The following is a 12,671-nucleotide window of genomic DNA, read 5'->3' as shown; positions in this document are numbered from 1 at the left end:
TTAGCTAAATCTCCCTCAAGCCTGTGATCACTGAAGAGTAAAGGGCAGGGCGGGTAGCTGCACAGAGCTTTTGCTCAGAATGAGCCAGAGAGAGAAAGAGTCTGGAACAGAAAAAGCCTGGCAGATTATGCAGTCTAGGAAGACAGAGAGCCAGGATGAGAGAGTCCACTAAGACGGAAAGGAGCAGGGAGGGCCAGAGTCCTTGGTGGGCAGAAACCAGAGACCAGGAGGTCAGAGTCTGCGAGAGCAGCACCATGAACAGCATGGGAAATGCCTCATCCCAGGGCAGATGTGGCTCCCTGTCTGCTCCACACTGGCTTGACCCTCCAGGAGCAGGCTGTCCTCGAAATTCGGGCAATAACAGAGTTGGAGGAAAGCGAAGGCCTTCATCTGGACCCAGCTCCATGGAGGCAGAAACAGACCTACCTCATCCCCTACTGACATAACCGCAGTGTATGCAGCTCGCACATCCTCCGGGCTGATCCCCTTACAGACAGATCAGATCAGTGACATCGCAAGCTTCTGCATCATGTTCTGCTTTTTTTTTTTTTTTTTACCCTCCAAAGTTATAGGTCATCACTCTAGGCAGGGTACAAGCTGTGAGGAAAGCAATACAAAATGGCAATCCTTGTACTCTTCCTTCAGTACCTAACTCATTTTCTCCTCATAAAACTTTCAAAGCATTTAAAATTATTACTTTATGCCTGAGTCATAACATTGTTAAAGCTTATAAAAATCGTTTCAGTGTTAATTCCCCTGACTCAAGTTTCTTAAATATTCTTCCTCAGAAGTTGTATATAATTTAACCAGAAAAGGTCTTTTTCTTGAAACCAATTGGAGTAATCAGAAAATAGACAAAGTAAGGAAAATAAAACAACTGCTAAGTGAAGACAGGGTTTGGGGTTGGGAGCTATGAGCTTGGCTCACTGACTCCTTTATTACAAAATGGCCACTTGACCTGGTCCTTTGCCCCCCAGGCATCCCCCGCAATCCCCTATGGGCTGAGAGGTGCCATATGCAGCCAAACGGAATTATCGTTCTTTATTCTTTCTCCTCTCACACTGGTCAACCAATCCAGAAAGAGCAAAACTCTTGCTGAAGGCAGCCCAGGCATAATATATGAAAGCAAAAGCCTTTGGGCTTTCTTCAGAGTTCATTTCTCCCGCAAAGAGAGCTGCTTCTGAGGTGCTGAGTGGCTTGGTGAGGTCTAGGACAATAGGAACTTGTACCCACAGCCGCCAGTCATGCAACCTGACAAAGGGGATTGTGGACCTGGAGCCTGAGCTGCTCCTGCAGGAGGCCAGCAGGAACACGGAGCCAGAGAGAGCCGGACCAGAGCTGCAGGGGCGGCAGGGGGCACAGAGGCAGGGATGGGCTATTGTTTTTCTGGGAATAGAGTCTATAAAACTCTCATTGAGATTCTAAAAAAGGACCATGCCTTGAAAAGAATTAAGTCATTGTCCCAGAGACCAAAGAGAGAGCATCATAATAGTAGGTCCTGAAACAGCATTTTAATGATTTAAAGGGAACACGTTGGAAGCTCCAGGATGAGTGACTGTTGTCTCTTTTACAAGAGGTGGACGCCATTGAACACGAGACTATTAAGCCACTAGATGATTGCCAAAAGTCATAGAGCATGGAGCTAACACTGCAGAGGACTTAGTCTGAGAAGAAGAGATGGCCATTTTTGGTGGTGTGTTAGAACAGAATAAGAAACTGTGGCGCTTTACCACAAAAGTCTCACTAATTCAGTTGGGCGGGTTACCAGAAGTGCTTTTTACTGGTTGGTGTGCCACGTTTGTCTGTTCAGTTGGATAACTCAGTTCTTAACATAGTGAAGGCTACATTTTTAACCATGAAACGGTGGCATCTCACCCACTGGTACAAACACAAAAACCTATGGAGAACTCTGGAGGCAACACAGTACAATGGTGTAAGGCGGATGATGACTTCAGAGCCCAAGATTACAGGCTCCGGTTCCATAACTGTACTTCAGGTCATTTTGGGGACATCTCTGTAGCTCTGAAAGGAAATTCACAGCATTGCACACCGACTCCACTGTTGACTATGAGTTCTGGTGTGGGAGGTGGCTGAGGGGAATGGGGTCCTTAGAGTACCCCACCAATAGGTTATTCCACATTGGTGCCTCATGAGTGGAAAGATGGCCTTGAGGGGTACTGTCTGAGCAATCAAAGAAATAGAGTGCTCCAGAATGGTTCTGAATCCAACTCTGGTGCTCCAACTTATCTCTGTGTGCAGACATTAGCATTCAGGGTCGAAACTGAGAGACAACTGGACAGAGGAAACACTATAAGAGCATGTGCAGAAGCACAGAATGGATCTGACTCTCTGCGAAGGGTCGAGCAGTGTGCATTAGTACAAACAGTGCTATTTTTGTAAATGGAAAAGAAATGACTAATCAGTTGCCCACAGTTACTGCTGGGCAAAGGAGTGGATAGAACCATCCCATTTGACATTGGAGCTATGGCTCTAGGAACCACCAAAATCACGAAGGCAAACAGACACTTCACTCTAAATAACTATGAGTGCAAATAACAGAGAAGTGGTTGTGGATTGGTTACTTGATGAATCGTGTGGTTCTCTTTACTTTGGATGCTCATTTTTCTATCTTGGATGGTGTGGGGGAGGAGGACATTTCCTCTCCCCAAATGGGGGTTCATCTGGCCGGAGAACGAATTAAATTCACATGAGACAGAATAGCAAGAGAAAATTAAACAAAGCTTTAGGAGGAACCATGGCCCGGGGCCTTTCTTCCCGAAGGAAGAAAGGGCACCGAAGAAGTGGGGTGCAGACAGTGGTTATATACCCCCAAACAGGGTGTTTCACATGTGATTGAAATGTCCCTCCCACAACAGTCACAAGATTGCCCTGTCGGCACAGTGCTTGATGGACACAGGAGGTAGTGGTTTGCTGTCTCGGTGGGCGTAGCAGGAGGCAAGTCGATTGTCTGGAGCTGGGCGGTCACAGGTGAGCGCAGCAATCAGTTCCTAGCCTAAGGAAAGATGCTTAATCCTTAAAGAAATGCCAGCGTTGGGAGGGGGAGGGAAGTTAGTTACAGGAGGTTAGCAGACAAGCACAATAAAATGCAGATTTTAAGTCCTTGCCTTTGGTATTGATTAAGAGTTTTTAGAGAGAAGGTCATCTCCTTTCTTCTTCCTGGTACAGAGAGGGAGGCAACTTTTACAGATAGAGATTTACCTTACAAATGTAAATGTGTGCTAACAAAGGGCAAGTTCCATTCCTCAGAGCCTCCTTCCCTGTCCCAGTTTATCAAAAGCAATCAGCGTCAAATAATCCCGATGCCAAAGAGACATATCTTGGGGTGGCCAATTCCAGGTCCCCACAATGGAAAGCATCCATGTTGTAGATTTGTGGATGACTGGCTTTGGTTTGCCGGGGTTTTAGCACCACTGTTCTCTTTCTAGTTTACTTGTAACTGACAAAAATAGTCAGATTCATCTCTCAGGCTATTGGAAATGGAAAATGTTTACTGGATTCATTTTGGAATATTTTAACAGTAAGATACTTGAACATCGTGGAAAAAAATCATGATGCAGTCAATTTTATTTCTAGCATAATATTAATTAAAATATCACATCACAATAAAAATTGAATTGGCCTGAAAAGTACAAGTATTTAAAGGCCTATTTCCTTCACTGTACTTCTTTTTAACGTTGGTTATTAGAACAGAGAAAGCTAGTGTAACATTATTTGATTAAATCTCCTCTTTTAAGAATCCAAGGCTGTGTAAAACTTACAATAAAACAGAAATAGACCTACAGAAGCCAGAGTTTTGTGATGTACATTCACTGTGTGCTCTCCACATGAGTGTGCTGAATATGCTATCACATGCAGATATTTTGTAAGCAGTGTTGACAGTTTTTTTTCTTAGAGGAAGATTAGCCCTGAGCTAACATCCACCGCCAATCCTCCTTTTTTGCTGAGGAAGACTGGCCCTGAGCTAACATCCATGCCCATCTTCCTCTGCTTTATATATGGGATGCCTGCCACAGCATGGCTTGCCAAGCAGTGGGTAGGTCCACACCCGGGATCTGGGCCAGCAAACCCTGGACCACTGAAGTGGAACGTGTGAACTTAACCATTGCACCACCAGGCTGGCCCCAAGCAGTGTTGAGTTTTATCTTATATTCAATAATCTTTAAGTCCCAAAAACACTATAATTTTTGCATTTCTTTAAAATGCCTGAGAAAATGTCTACAATAATCAAAGCAGTTTCTTTACGATTTGATTCATGATCATCTAGAGGATTTTTGTTGGGTAAAGCTACTTACGGATGTAGTCTGGACAGCAGTGCTCGCCATTTCACACATGTGTAATATGCACATGTGCATATCCAGCTTCAGTGACTATTGAACAGACTACACTACTCATAGGATATTAACCTACAGTCCAGTTTAATGTCAATTTGATAGATGGTATTTTGGTTGACCTAACGAGCATAGGGCAAATATTTGACCTATTTTTTGAACATGTAAATTCATGTAAAATATTTGAAGGCTTTATTTAGTGTGTAAAAATAGTGGCCTTAACTTGCTATACAAGCCTACAGATTTTTCTTTTCAATGTGAATTTTTTTCTTTCAGTTTTACCAGTACAAAAATTTTGGAAAAGTGAGTTTGGTTTCTCGTAAGATAATCTATTTGGGCATTCAAATTCCTGTTAGACAATCAGGACCCTTTTCCCTCGCCTTTTTATACATTAGGAAGCAGTCTTTCCTTTGGTTCGCGATTGCTAGGAAGATGTGCTGGAATAATAGATGCCGCGTTCAGCAGTCTGAAACAAAACAAAAAAATTAAAAGTGAAAAAAAAGCTATTTGAGACATAGACTTCCCAGCTCTCAGCCCCTGTCTTATCCCTCTGGCCTTCACCCACACGCTTACTCTCTTTCTCTCTCCCCCTCCCTCTGCCTTTCACCAGACATGGGCTGCCTTATGACTCACTTATCCATGCTAAAGGGTATTACCAAACATGTTTGTGGTGGAGGACGATTAGAGTCATCCAGTCTTAGGCACTAGCAGACTGAGAGAGACAGGAAAATCTGTCACATAAAGCTGAAGAAAAGTACTGAGCACTTTGAGAAATATAAAAGTGGCGGGAGTCAAGATGTGGTCCACCCCTCATTCTGGTTTGAGAGTGCTAAAGGATTTGGAATAGTATTACTAACACATGATAACATAGTTAAAGGCAACTCGAGTGTTCTGAGCTATAAATGCCTCAAGGATTCAAGATAAAAGTGGGCCAGTGATGACTGTAGTGATGAAGGGAGGTTGCTTTGAATGAGTTGAGTGGCCATGAAGGATTGATATGGTTTGGCTAAGCAGAGGGACCACAGATGATCACACAGTGGCAGGCAGAGTAGAAAAGGTATGCAAACACAAATAAATGAACACAGCATTCACATAAAGACAAAGTTTCCCAGAGTGGGTAGTACAAGATTTCAAGGCCAGGCAGCTCTGTACTGAGGAGAACTCTGAATAGCAAAAAGAACTGAAGCTTGCAGGGGTGGAAAATAGGGAACCATTACATGAGATTTTGTTTATTTATTTTCATTTTTGTTTTTAAAGCAGAGTTATGATATAATGAAATAGGTACTTTCATAATATTATTCTGGATCAATGCATAAACATCTGCCCAATGGATGCTGTGGTATTTCCTTAGATTATAGGATCACAGTGTAACAGAGCTGAGAAAGACTTAAAGATCACTTAGTTCATGAACTGCAAACAAGCGGCCCACGAGCAGAGCACAGGCCACAGACATATTGTGTGGCCCAAATAGTGATTAACAAATTTGAACCTATTTTTAAACATTGGGAGATATCACACAAAAATCTGGATTTGTGAATTCAACTAAAAAAATCAGATGAGGCACGTTACAGTCACATCTCTGCACATAAATAACATCCAACTGCAGAGCGGCTGCCCTCTTTGGGTAGTGCGTGATGACCCAGGTTGTCACAGTGCCCACCTAGGAAGTCTTATTAGTCAGAATAGGCACTATAAACTTTGGTAACAAATAAATACAGAAATTTCAGTGGCTTAAAGATGCAGAGGATTATTTTACATTCTGGTAAATTCTCATGAGGGGCAGACGCTCTCCTTCTAGCTATGCCATCTAGAACATTTGGCTTCTAAGGCACTATGGGGGAAACAGAAATGGAGGAAAGCTATTGGCTCTTAATTGACTGGTTCAGAAGCTACACCTACCACTTCTGTTCACAGGTCATTGGCCAAACTAGTCTCATGGCTCCAACCTACCTGCAGGGGAGGCTGGGGAACGCAGGAGGAGAGAATGGACTACTGGCAGTAAGTCTACCATATAAGAAACTGTGTTTGAAGGAAACATAAATTCATTTAAAATGTAGAATTGGAATTGATGGCAGGACAGCCATCTGAATTATCCATTTGGTCGTTGGAAATATGAAACTACCCTCGGGAATGAAGCCAAAACAGATAGAGTTCAAAGTAATTGGCTTAAAGGAGGTGAGTGAAACATGCAAATGAGAGAGAGAGATAGAAAGAATGAAGCCTTAGATAACGTTGAATTTGACAGCTGGGAGGGCATTTTGACGATGGAGAAAACAAAGTCGTTGTACTTGTATCTGTTGATTAAGACATTGAATCCATGTCAATTTCCTTAAGCAGGCTTTAGGCATTCAAAATTCATAATATATGGACACTTACGGACATGGTAGAAAGGGAATTTAGGGGCTTGGATGACAAGTGAACTGCAGAAGTAACCAAGGGAGTAATTGTTGAAAGAAGATGCCAACGGTCGACATGCCTGTGTTATTGCAGATACGGACATCCTAGAAGTGACTGGAGCCTTGTGTATAATTCTTAGACATAGAAGTTTATAAAGGTGAAGTGGGCCACTGACTAGGGCCCTTTTCTTTTAATGGAGTATTTTAGTTTCCTCCTCTTTATCCTGTTGGTGAAGAATGTATTCTTGCCTTGGGTTATGGGGACGGACAAACATACAACTGACCCTGGGCAGATGAGATGGACTGCAATTTATAGTCACATATTCTAGCAGCTGGGAGAGAAGGACAGCATACACGATGCAGGACCACATGAGGGTGCCATTGGGAACACAGCAAACAACCAAGTGCAGTGGGAGTCAGGCTTCATAGTACCAAGAGGGCTGAGTGACTCCTGGTTCTCATGGGAGGATGTGGTTGGCTTGTCTGAATAATTCCGCAGGCTGACAGGAAACTGAAGCAGGAACCAACTCCCTGGTCCCCATAAGGAAGGTTGCTTAGCTGGGAAATCTTGTTCCCAGGAGCAGAGTGGAGATGTGAACTTGTGATTGGGCCATTTAAGGTACTCCTGCATTGCCCCAGATGGCAAGAAACACGTAATATTGGGCCTTAATTTTAGGCCTTATCCCACGTGAAAAAACTAGGGTGTTAACAGGGAAATTTAAAGAACAAAACAGATTACAGAGGGGAGCCAGCCTGGTGATGCAGCAGTTTAGTTTGCACGTTCCACTTCGGTGGCCCAGGGTTCACTGGTTCAGATCCCGGGTGCGGACCTACTCATCGCTTGGCAAGCCATGTTGTGGTAGGCGTCCCACATATAAAGTAGAGGAAGATGGGCATGGATGTTAGCTCAGGGCCAGTCTTCCTCAGCAAAAAGAGGAGGATTGGCAGCAGATCTTAGCTCAGGGCTAATCTTCCTCAAAAAAAAAATAAATAATTTTTTTTTTTTAATTTAAGAAAAGATTACAGAGGGCTAAGAAGAAAAGTGTTGGGAAAGGAAGACTATAGCAAACACAAAATAGGTATTTGAGAAGCTTAGTGGCGAAAGGAAGGAAAGAGAGAAGGTGATGACAGGAAGAAAACCTAGGGAAGAAAGCCTTCCTCCAGTTTGCTACAGAAACAATAACAGCATGTCTGTCTTTCTTTCTTTACTTATTTGCTCTGTGACAGGAAGTGCATGACACGCTGTTTCTGAATTATCACGTTTTATCTGGAAACTGTGAAGTGGTCAATATTGTTATAAAGAAAAAGATACTCAAAAAAGGGTTTCAAGTATGTTCTAGGAAAAGAGACTCTGAAACAGATACTTACCTTCAGTAATTTTACTGGGGAGAACCATCTCTGGAGTGGGCAGAGGGAGAAGTTGAACTGTGATTGGTCTCAACACAGACCTCAGATGATCCCACAGAAACCTCTAGAACTTATCTGGTGTTTCAGATTTTCCCAAATCAAGGCAAGGGGGAATGGCTTTGTACTTCCACAACAAACGATCATTGCAGACAGGCTGCCCCCAGAGAGGAAATCTCATCTTGGGTGAGGCAGCTCCCTTCAGCTGAGAGCAATTTTCAGAGAAGCACCGAAAGCTGCCAGCTACCCACATTCTCATCAACTAGGGGAACTGGTGCTGCGGTCGTGAAAGCGAGGCTCTAAACGCTGCTCCACAGAACCCACTTTGAGGAATTAAATAACTTGTTCAAGGCCACAGTTATTAATACTCTAAGGCGCCATTTCAAACCCAGGTTCCAAATCCATGTTCACGACCTTAATATTCTGCCAGTAACTTTACTGTAATGCAGCAATGGGGCAGGAATGTTCTCCCGGAAATGTGATTGCTAAATGAATCTGTACTATAAGGTCAAAAAACAAGCCCCATGGAAACACATTCTGAGCAGCGTATACTCGGAATCATATCGTGTCTCTGGTCATTGTGAAACTTCCAACGTGACCACGTGTATATCCTTAGTGAAAAGTGTTCACTGGAACATAAAATGATGACAGAAAACAAGACCACAGGGAAGGGAGCATAGAGATAGGTGAGTGTCACTCAAAATGGAGAAAAAAAACCTCAGCATGTGCCCTAGAGATCTTTAGGCAACACATGGAGCCAACAGGCCATGAATGTGTGGTGGGGTTAGTTCATATCTAACACATGGGATAATGTTGGATCCACCACTCACAGAGATAAGAAAAGTCCATGCTAAGCGTGTTGGTAGGTAACATAATGATATGTAGAGTGGGGGGTGGGAAGGTCTGTCTGAGATCAACAGTGGTATTATTAGCATTCCATGTATCACCTCTCAGTAAAAGAGTGTGCAAAAACAAATTCACTGCATTTGAACAATACACCTAGGTTTAGCACGTGGGGTTGCCCAGTCTGCTCTAAAGAAGCAATTCAATTCTGCTGCTCCTTGTCTTGACTTAGCGTCAACCCAGGGGAAGCAGGAAGAAAATCTTATCCCACCCTAGCCTTCCTTACATAAAATCAGAGCGTTTTTTCCATCTCAGAAGTCCAACTGCCAACTTGAAAAGCATACAAACAATCTCACCAGCTAGAGTTTCAGCAAACTTGAACTTTTTCTTTTTTTAATGTGAAGATGCATTTCTTTTCTTTTTTTTTTGGAAGATTGGCCCTGAGGTAATATCTGTTGCCAATCCTCCCCCCTTTTTCCCCCCTCCCCAAAGCCCCAGTACACAGTTGTATATCCTAGTTGTAGGTCATTCTAGTTCTTCTACAGTGCCACAGGATGGCTTGACAAGCAGTGCATAGGTCCGCACCCAGGATCCAAACCAGTGAACCCCAGGGCCAACGAGGAGGAGCCCTTGAACTTGACCAGTGGGCCACAGGGCCAGCCCCTCCAACTTCTTTGAACAAAGCAATCTCCTGTGGGTAATTACCTTAGCTGTTTTTGCTTACAGACAGCTTCACCTTTGGGGCTTCACCCACAGTCCACATCTGCACATTATGTAACAACGGGACAGAAAAGTCAGCTGGCTTTTCAAGATCAGGAAAACAAATCAAGGGGTTAGATCTACAACTGTCTTCTTTCCAAGAATTGAGCTTCTACTGTTGGGCTGGCTCTAATCTAGATACTCTGTTTCCATTCAAAGGCTGTTGTAATGCCTCCCTTGTGTATAACATCCTTTACAACACTGTCACAAGCATTTTTTGCTTGTTTATCAGGTTTCTCTGTAAACTTATTATAGTAGCAGCTTAATTTACATTAGTTTCTTGATGCTAGTTATTGAGTTCATTCATCCTTAATGTTAAGCGTGCTGATAAAAATCTATCTTCCAAAACCACAGAACTGAGAGCCAGATGCTGGTCCTCAGTGAACTGTCCAAGCGAAATGCCTCTTGGAAAGTCTCTTGTCAGGGAACCACCTGATGTAGCAGATGAAACCGTCCAAAGCTACTAGTTACCAAGACTGTAAATTACCAGCAATGCTTAAATGGGTTAATCTGTTGGATGACATCCTTAAACTGGTCTGGGAAGCAACCAAGTCCCAATAAAAGCCCAGAAGGTACAGCTCTATTCTGTTTAAAATTATTAAACTGATTACCGGGTACCTCAGTTCAAATTAATTGAAATCATAATTTGACTGAGGGTTCATTACCCATTAATGCCATCTTTTTTTGTAACAAGATGGTAATAAATCTGTACCAGAATTTCTTTCAGTGGCAGGCAGCCTTTCGTGTAACTGGCACGACCATGAAACACCCAGAAACCTCATGTGGTTCTTGAATTGTAAGAGTGATCTCCACACTTCAGCCTGCATTATATGCTTTCTCTACTTCTACAAGGCAAAAAAAAAAAAAAAAAAGACAAATGGTCATTTGTCATCCATGGATTTACTCTCAAATTGGCTTGTCTCTTCTGCATCTTTTTGCACTCCCACTTTATCAGAAAAGAATACTACCCTCCCCACGGGGCAGAAGCAAGCTGACCATGTTCTCAGAGAATTAACATCTTTACAGAAAGGTTCTCAAGACTTAGCCTTGAGTTGCTGAAGAAATGCTTTGGAGTGTTCTGTGAAATCTTGACATAGACAGTGGGGGGTTTGGGGCTAGGCATCCTGCATGTGCCAGCACTGCTGCCTTATCTTGCTTAAGCAATAGGTCTTGAATGGCTCCACTGACATTCCTAAAGTAGCACAGTACCAGATGCTGGCTTCAAGATGCTCAGCTCTGAGGTAGGCCTGCCTCTTGCCAGCTGAGGGTACATCTTCTTATCTTCTTAAGAGTGTTAGCTTCCGTTTTAGAAGAAATTCAGCAAAGCAGTCTACTTTTCCTTGGCTAAGTTTGGGACGTCTATCTAAGACCCACAGGGGAGTTTTCTTGGAAGAGTCAAACACAAGATGAGGTGTCTCACATTTGACGAGAGTTGTGAATCCACCTTCTATATCCCGTTGGGAAGAAGAGGAGGGGTAGAGGGGAGTTGGAGCCCCTCTTACAGGCTGAAAAGAAAAAGGGTTTGACCACTGAGAGGAAGAGAGCCATGGCTTTGCAAGGAGAAGCAAAGGGCTCGGGAATTCTGGAATCAGTGCTGGTACAGCTGAATGATGCCAGCCTCGTGTAAGTCCTTCCACAGAGCGGCCTCAAGTTTCAGATCATGGTTTGTATAAAATTTCAGTGGCTTCTTTTCCTGTTCAAAATAGTGGTCAGAAAATTTCCAGTAGTTTTTCGTAATAAATCCATAGGCACTAACCTGGTCACAGGTATGTAAAGCTGTCAGCAGGAGGAGGGCCCCAGTACTGGGCATGTATATATATTTAGCCTCTGTGTTCATCAAGCTGGACTTCAAAACCCTCTCTACCAGGTGGTGGATGAAGTTTGGATGTAATAGCTTGAATTTACCTGCAGGGGGGTCTGGTCCAAAATAGGTCTGAGGCTTGTCAACTCCCTTGGGAACAGGCACACCCAGAATGGCCGATCGCAGCATCACGTAGGCGCGGATGCTTGCAGGGATGAAGACATAGCGCAAGCCTCGTCGTTGCGGCACGGAGGTGAAGCCCAGGTTCCTGTAGTTGACGATGGAGTGCTTCATGGTGTTCACAGTGAAACCGTAGAAGGAGGTCTTGGTGACCACGTCAGCCTCGAAGCCTTTGATCACAGCACCATTGACTCTGAAGACGTAGTCGTGGGCGTCGATGAGCCAACCCTAGCGGGAGCCATTCAGCATTCCTCCGTTGCCCACCACCGCGCACCGAATGCAGGATCGACGCGGCTTCTCTTCTCGGAGGCGGCGAACCGCTGCGCGCTCTCCGAGCCATTTAGAAGGAGCAGGGTTGAGGCGATGGCTTGGTGAGGGAGACGTTGCCAGCCATAGGGAGCTCTGATCTGGCTCAGGCTGTCCCAGAGCTCTTTAGTGAAGAGGCCGTCCCACAGCAGCACCGGGGTGGGGAGAGAGAATATCTGCCGGAAGCGCGGGAACCGCTTCACGACCCAGGTCTGGGGGTGGCTACAGGCCCGTTGCATCCCTGGCCCCGGGCCTGACCCCCTCTCCGCGGAGTACCGGCAGACGAGGAGCCCAATACGGGCGGCCGTGAGCAGGAGGTGGAGCAACCGCCAGAGCCCCTGCGTGCACCTGTGGCTCATCCTGCAGGCGCTCGGCAGAGGCCCTGCGCCGGCCGCCTGGGCGCCCGCCCCTGCCTGTTTTTGCACCTCCCCGTCACAATCATTTCCTTGCTTACCTTAGTCGGTCTACAAGATGAGTACAGCAGGAAAAATTTTCCCCGTGACAGCGGAGAAAACAGAAGCTCAGAGACGTTGATGTTTGCCCAGTGTGTCTGTCAAGAGTTGGTTACGTTCTCCTGCCATGGCCCCATGTCTCGCTCTAGGTTCCACGTTAATTTCCTCTTCTTTTCCTCTC

The 12,671-nt window shown here is 44.6% G+C and overlaps 2 pseudogenes; one reads left to right on the top strand and one right to left on the bottom strand.

The window, feature by feature from the left end:
• The first annotated feature begins 1,119 nt into the window (after positions 1 to 1,119).
• Positions 1,120 to 2,701, top strand: LOC100067652 (cytokine receptor-like factor 3; annotated as a pseudogene).
• An 8,511-nt stretch (positions 2,702 to 11,212) lies between these two features.
• LOC100067627 (alpha-N-acetylgalactosaminide alpha-2,6-sialyltransferase 2 pseudogene) lies at positions 11,213 to 12,399 on the bottom strand (annotated as a pseudogene).
• Between the last annotated feature and the right edge of the window lie 272 nt (positions 12,400 to 12,671).

This window comes from Equus caballus, chromosome 15 (genome assembly GCF_041296265.1).
Source record: "Equus caballus isolate H_3958 breed thoroughbred chromosome 15, TB-T2T, whole genome shotgun sequence".
NCBI lineage: Eukaryota > Metazoa > Chordata > Mammalia > Perissodactyla > Equidae > Equus > Equus caballus.
The sequence above is the reverse complement of the archived record's forward strand: the minus strand, read 5'-3'. Positions and strand labels throughout refer to the sequence as shown.